Here is an 8303-nt window from a genome sequence, read left to right as displayed (position 1 = left end):
CAAGTGCCATAAATATTTCCAAGAACCTTGTTTTGCATGCGCGAACCAAGAATATTGAATTAAAGTATCATTTCTTAAGGGAAAAAGTGCAGAGTAAAGATGTGATCTGTAGTACCCCTACTCGTTTGAAATCATTAGACTCATATTTTATTATTGTTTGTTTTCAGAGGATACATTACCTTGATGTGTTATTCAATTTTTTTATGACATGATTTCATGCTTTATCTTGATATGAGATGAGTAATTTATTGCAGTATTTCAGTACTCATGATTTATGGCATTTTATGGATTATTGCTATGTACTGACACTTTACTTTATCTATGCAATGTGAAATTATATGTTGTGTGTCTGAGAGTGTATTGGATAAAAGGGGACGATTTTCCTTCACTCATTTCGGTGAGACAGGGAACGTCATGATTCTCCTTCATCGGTGTGTATGTCATGTTTTCTATATTGTATACATGCATGTGTGGTTTGGTGATGCAGGATATTGCAGGTACAAGTGTCGGGTAGGTACGGGGTATCATCTCCACTTGGCTTCACAGGTTTGAGCGTGCCTTATATTTTCTGAAGGAAGTGGAGGAGATAGTAGTTGACCCTATTTTAGTCATTTACACTCGTGTGAGTGTCATCAGTTGGTCGTCCAGTCAGTTAGTTCAGCCTTCGTATTTTGTCATTTGATCTTTTTATGAGTATTTGCTTGAGATTTGTTCAGTTTGTGTGTTTTAGTGGATTTGATTAATTAATTAAGCTATGGAGTTATCTCATAGTTGATTTATGTATGCATTGAGATTATAAATTTAATTAATTAAAAGAAGTTATTAAATTAAGTTGCAAGCTGCATGATATTAGAAATATATTTTATTTAAATTTTAGTGAAAAATAAATTAGATTAATTTCATTTATTATTACTAGAATTTTAAATAAATAAAAGAATAAAAGAATAAATAAATAAATGAATAAAAGAATTAATAAGAATTAAAGTATTGCTTTAATTTCTTTATTTAGAAAATTAATTAATTTGCATGAGAAAAGAAAAGAAAGAAAAATGATTTTTAATTATTGCATGTTAACTTATCCCTTTGTTAGAAAATTGGAAAAGAAAATAAAATTGCTTTTATTAATAAATTTAGGTTTTTTGGAAAAAAGATATTCAACCTAGAATTTTAGTTTAAAAAGAGGAATAGGTCATTATTTTAGGATACACAGGAAACAGGTTAGGGATTTAAGTGAAGAAATTTATTTGGAAGCTTGTTGAAAAGATTAGGGTTCTTCTACAGATTTCTTCCAGGAAAGCTATACCAGGTTGGGTGGCTTCTTTTGATTGTTGTTCTAAGAAAATATTTCTATTTCTTCTATCTTCTGAATGATGTGTGTGTTAAGATGATTGCCATATCCTGTCTGATTAATTTTGTTCTTAGCTAAAGTCCATACCTGAAGTTAATTTCTAGTTTAATGGAAATAAGTTATTTCTGGGTGTTTGTGGATTAAATTTTGAGAAAATTGGGAAAATTATTATGGCAAATTTTGCCAAGAATTTTGTTGTGGATGGAAATTGCAAGATTTGGGAGGGTATGGGATTTATCAGAGAAATCATTCCCTATTGTTTGTTTTTATTCTGATATTGGTTATGATAGTCTTTTAATTGTATCACTGTGAAATTGTTAATTACTTTAGGAATAAATTTAATTATAAATTAAATTTATTGGGTTATTTACGTTTTGGGAAAATATTTTATTTAATTATAAAAAAAAATATTGTAAGATTAAATTCTGTAAAAATGAATTTATTGGAAAATTATTGTTTTATTTATGTTATTGAATTTACTGAAAAGAAACTAATTTATATATATATATATATATATAAATTAACCCCTGGTAGCACTACCGACGGTAGTATGGCTACCGTATGGTAGCAGTACTATCGATGGTAGTATGCTACCTACGGTAGCAGTGCTACTTACAGTAGCATGGGCTACGTGAGTAGCATATGCTACCGTGCACAGTGCAAAGATTAAATGTTTTTTTTTTCTTTAATTCCCTTGTGCGTACCTTGACATAGAACTTTTGGGTTTCGTGCCGAGGTTGTGTATTTTGAGTTATTTATTAATTAATTTATAATATATATATGTATATATGAATCTATATATATATATATAAGTTGTTTTTTTATTAATATGGGTATTATATTATGTTAGCTTTATTTTAATACTATGGAAATTAAATTCTGAGCTGTTAAATATATATTCTATAATATAATTATAAGTGAATTATTTGTAGGTATTCATATAATTATATTATATGAATATAATTTAATTTATAGTTATATTCATATTTTATGAATGTAATTAGATTATAGTTTGGGTGTTTTCAGAAAAAATTGTAAATTTGGAGATTTTACATTTATGCTTGAAAACATTAGGAGATTAATTTTTGTGTGATTGATTTAACCTTATTGGACAAATGACAAAATTGATTTTTATTAATATAGTTGTAAATTCTTATTATCTATAAATTCCTTATTTGCAAGTTATTTATGCTTTTGGCTATTGTAAGAAAAGATTGCCTGTATTAGGGTCTTGCATAAATGGTGTTTGCAGTCAAGCTTAGTTCCGTTGCAATTCTGGTTGAGTTGTCGTTATGTCCTATGTTATTATATCTCCTTGGTCAGGTGTTGTTGTATAACCTTATTGATGTGAGCCATTGTGTGTTTTGTCCATATGGTCAATCTTGGGTTAGTGATTGTGTATCCTTCACCTGTGGTTTGTCAGGATTAGTTATGTTTGTCTATTTCGCCATAGAGTTCTCGTAGAGAGACCTTTCCTGTTAGTGTCCTATGAGAGAGAGTGGCTTTCGAGCGAGGGCTATACCCGAAGTGGATGATAGGATAACCCATCGAAAGTCAGTTAAAAAGTGATAACCTAATAATATATTGGGGGGGACTGAAATAAATATTAATTAAGATAATGTACCTCATGCATAGGTGAAGTGCTTATACAAGGCTCATAATGTTACGAGAAGGCCTGGAATGGAAAACTTACCACCTTGTCTTCACAAAAGGATTGGTAGGGTCTGCATGAGACTTAGTTGGAGCCAAAAGCTGGGAGAGGTTACCAGGATAGAGAGCCAGCACCTAGGAGGCCTACCATGGTAACCATCAAGCTATGCGATGACACTCTCTCCTTAGAGTCACCAGTGTTTGTAAGTTGAGTCACATGGATGTTTGCGGAGTCATGTAGTTCTTCCGTACTTGTCTTATTTTTCTTGCTTGAGGGATTTCTACTATCTCCTAGCATGGTGGGGTGGTTCCATTTCAGGATCACATGGTCAGGTGGTAGTGCCACTTCCCATCAGATGTTCTAGATTGTATCTTCAGGCAGGGAAAGGCTTTGCTGGTGTTTCTTGGTTCATGGTTCATGTACCAGCTCATGTCTGTGATCATTGTTTAGTTGAGACCTTGTGGTCATTGTATCAAACTTTTATGTAACCTTGATATTGTAACTTTGTAATCTATGGTATTATTGGAAGCCATGTATTTATGGATATTGTAATATTATGTCAGTGGAATGTATGTTAATTCAGTTGCTTTGATCTTATGTATAAATGATTTATGAAAAATTGAATGCATTGGTATACTTGAATCTTTGATTATGGAATCTAGATGTATGTGTAGTTTTTAACTTAAGCATTTAATTTACCTAATTAAGTGGACAATTGGATTAACCATGGTGTTAATATAATCTACGATTAATCTTCATTGGTAACCCTTAGGAAATCATGTGCTAGTCTTCCGCTGTGTTATTAGACGTGCAATGGTTATAGTTAATGCACTTAATCTTTAAAAAAAAATTATTTCATCCTTTAGTTGCCTAGTTGTGTTGTTTTCCTTTAGGGTTCCTAGCGGGGCATTACATTTGGTATCAAAGCCCAAGTTTCAACACTGGATACTCTGGGTTTGTAGTGTGCCTTTCAGTTGACCATCTTGTTTAGGTCTTAATGTTTGTATCTCTCTAGTCTTATCCTTGTTGTAGATCTGAATCATCTTCTCTTTTATGGTACGAGGTCATGGCTAGAAAAGCTAGAGGAGGTGGTCGTACGGGTGGTCGCAAAGGAGGCAGAGGTGGAGGATGGGGTCGTGGTTCTAACCATCATAGTCCTTCACCACCACCCACTCATGTGAGTGTTGAGCCAGAACAGTTTGTTCATTAGGAGCCAGAACAGTCTGTTCATCAGAATTCTTAGCATGCAGGAGAGCAGGTTCCTGAAAAGGAAGAGCTGAGACAGATGTTTCAGGAGGTTTGGCTAGGTTAGGCCAAAGGCCTGAGTTTGAGTAGCTTATTCATGCTCAAGTTGAGGAGCCACTTCAATAGGTTCTAGAGGAGAGAGAGAGAGAGAGAGAGAGAGAGATAGATCACCCAGGAGGAGGGAGATTCCAGCTGTCTGAGATCCACCTTCCTTGGGTCACATAAAGGACTTGATGAGGTCCAATCCTCCTTACTTTGATGGTATGGGTATCAGTCTCAAGGTAGAGACCTGGATCATCGGTTTGGACTGGTGTTTCACTATGTTTCCATACAGTAGCAACACCAAGGCGAGATGTGCTATTATGCATCTCAATAATTTTGCTTCAATTTGGTGGAGATTAGAGGAGGAGAAGATCGGTGTATGCATTAACACCATAACATGGGAGCTATTTTTGGAGAGATTCAGGGCATGATTTCTCTCACCCTAGTGGAGGCAGACTTGAGCAGATGAGTTCTATGCCTTGCCTCAGTATGGGATGATAGTAGACCAGTATGAGCACAGGTTCTATGAGCTTAAATAGTATGTCAGGATTGGTAATGATGAAGCTATGCTTGTCCAACATTTCTTGAGAGGTTTGAATGACCGCATTAGTGGAGGAGTGAGGGTGTTTGAGCCACCTTCAGTTGAGATAGCCATGGCAAAAGACAGATTGGTTGAGCTGAACCTTAGCCATGCACTTGGTGGTTAGACAGGTGTGGAAATAGGGAGTGCACCTTCTAGTGGGAATAGAGCTCGGGAAAATTAGTCTCAGTCAGCTGCACCATTTAGGACCCCTTAGACACCCGCTAAGGGTGGACAGTAGCAGCAACAACCATCAAAACCAAAATAGTTCCAGAGCCAGCAAGGTGGCAACTCTCAATATAAGAGGAACAGGAATTGGTAGAAGGGCAAACAAGGCCCTATAGGGCAGTCCTCGCAGAATGCATCTCATGCCCCTAGTCAGGGAACTTTCCAGCAGTCTAGTGGGTCGTCAGGTAATAGAGGAGCTTGCTTCTCTTGTGGATAGTTTGGTCACAGAGCCGCACAGTGCCCTCAATGTTTACACAATACAGGAAGTCAGAGGCCAACAACATCTGAACCTATAGTTGGAGATGCAGGGAGATCCCATAAAGTGTTTGCAGTGGTAGATGACCACCAAGTTGATCATCAGGGTACAGTCATTGAGGCAGTAGGTATGTTGCATGGAATCCCTATCTCTGTAATTTTTGATTCCGGTGCTTCGGATTCTTTCATTTCTTCATCCATTGTGGAGTGGTGAGGACTTACATTTGCTAAGCAGGTGGATAGGTGGCAAGTAGAGTTGGCTACAGGTGTTTGTGTTTCTGTAGATGCTTTCATCCCTAGTTGTAAGTTGGACCTAGGAACCATAGTTACCTCTGTTGACCTTCAAGTTATTCCTTTGGGTTCTTATGGAGTTGTATTGGGGATGGATTGGCTACTAACAGTGCTCCTGTGGATTGTCACAAGAAGAAAGTGGAGTGTTTAGATGACCTTGGCAGAGAAGTGGAGATTGTTGGAGTCCAAAGGCCGATATCCCAATGTATGATCTCCACTATGCAACTTAAGCGGTGCATGCGAAGAGGGTGTCATCTTTTTGCAGTTTCTCTTGAGGATGTGGATGAGTCAGAGAGTCGAGAAATCACTCTTGATAGTCAACCTATTCTAGGGGAGTATGCTGATGTGTTTCCATTAGATATTCCTGGTATGCCTCTGAAGTGAGACATAGACTTTCGTGTCGATTTGGTTCCTAGTGCAGAACCTATTTCGAGAGCTCCATATCGGATGACTACTCAGGAGTTGAGTGAGTTGAAGTTGCAAATAGAAGAATTGTTGGCCAAGGGATTCATTCATCCTAGTGTATCCCTTTGGGGTGCACCTATTATCTTCATTAAGAAGAAAGATGGTTCTCTTCGGTTATGCATTGATTACCGACAACTAAATAAGGTAACCATCTAGAATAGATATCCATTGCCTCGTATAGAGGACCTTTTTGATCAGGTTAAGGGAGCCAAGGTGTTCTGTAAGATTGACTTGAAGTCTGGATACCATCAGTTGGGCATTCAATATGTAGACATTCATAAGACAATGTTCCGTACTCGTTATGGTCACTATGAGTTCACAGTGGTGCCATTTAGGTTGACGAACACGCCTTTAGTTTTCATGAGCTTAATGAATGGGTTTTTTCACACCTACCTTGATCATTTTGTCATTGTATTCTTGGATGACATTCTGATTTATTCTAGATCTATGGAGGAGCATGAGGGTCACTTATGACAAGTATTGCAGTGCTTGAGGGAGAATCAACTTTATGCCAATTTGGCAAAGTGTGACTTCTTCCAGACTGAGGTGAACTATCTTGGTCATGAAGTTTCGAGAGAAGGTATATCCATGGATCCTTCAAAGATCCAAGCCATTGTTGATTGGCCAGCGCCGACCAACGTTTCAAAAGTTAGGAGTTTTATGGGTTTGGTCGGATATTACCGTCGCTTTGTTGAAGGCTTTTCCCAAATAGGACAACTGATTACTTCTCTTCAAAGAAAAGGGAAGAAGTTTGTTTGGTCAGAATAGTGTGAAGCAACTTTTAGGACCTTGAAGGAGCTCCTTGTCAGTGCTCCAATTTTGGTAGTTCCTGATCCATCTAGAGATATTATGGTATGCATAGATGCCTCTTTGGAAGGTATAGGTGCAGTGCTTATGAAGGATGGACGTGTGGTTGCTTATGAGTCTCACAAACTCAAGAACCACGAGTTGAACAATCCAGTTCATGATTTAGAGTTGGCAGCTATAGTTCATGATTTGGTTAGATGGCGGGATTTCCTATTAGGGCATCAGTTTGAGCTGTATAGTGATCACGCAATCGAACTTGAATGCTCGACAATGGAGATGGATGGAATTCTTCTGCAAGTATGATTTTGAAGTTTGTTATATTTAGGGGAAAGAGAACGTAGTGGCAAATGCTTTGAGTCATAGGCTACATGAATTTTCAGCATTGTCCCTTGGAGTAGACTTGAGAGAGAGAATTCTAGAAGTTCTTCCTTAGGATACTTGGTATCAGGATGTTAGAACGGTGATAGAGTCTGGAAGGCCTTTAGAGGGTAGATTTTCTGGATATAACCTTGAGGCCAATGGAATTCTTCATCACCATGGATAGATCTATGTACCTCCTTTGGAGGATCTTCGTGTTTTGATCATGACTGAGGCCCATCGTGCACCTTATTCAACACATCCAGGTGTCAAAAAGATACACACAGATCTTAGACAGATTTATCATTGGGCTGGTATGAAGCATGAAATTGCTGATTTTGTGTCGAAGTGCTTAGAGTGTCAGTAGGTGAAGGTAGAGCATCAGCACCTAGCAGGGCTTTTACAGCCTAATTTGGTACCGGATTGGAAATGGGATATCATTTCCATGGATTTCATTGCTGGATTGCCTGTCTCTTCATGTCGTCATGATGCTATCATGGTCATAGTTGACAGATTGACTAAGGTTGCTCATTTTGTTCCTATTAGAGATTCCTATATGGCAGAGGTGGTGGCATGAGTCTTCATGGAAGATGTAGTGAGATTGCATGGGATTCCAAGGTGGATCATATCTGATAGAGATCCTATCTTTACCTCAGCATTGTGGACCTCACTTCAGCATGCTTTGGGGACTCAATTGAATTTTATTTCAGCTTATCACCCAGAGATAGATGGTCAGATAGAGCGAGTGAATCAGGTGTTAGAGGACATGCTTCGCATGTATGTGATGGACCAATAGTCGTGTTAGGAGGACTATATCTATCTAGTGGAGTTTGCTTATAACAATGGATATCATAGCTTCATAGGTATGTCCCCCTTTCAAGCATTGTATGGTCCTCCTTGCCACACTCCTTTGAGTTGGGATCGGCTAGAGGACAGGGTGCTTATAGTACCAGATATTCTTCAGGAGATGGAGCAATAGGTAGAGCAGATTCATGAGCATTTGGTAGCTACATAGGATAGGCAGAAGAAGTATG

This window comes from Cryptomeria japonica, chromosome 6 (assembly GCF_030272615.1).
Source record: "Cryptomeria japonica chromosome 6, Sugi_1.0, whole genome shotgun sequence".
Lineage (NCBI taxonomy): Eukaryota > Viridiplantae > Streptophyta > Pinopsida > Cupressales > Cupressaceae > Cryptomeria > Cryptomeria japonica.
Note: the sequence above shows the minus strand (reverse complement) of the source record.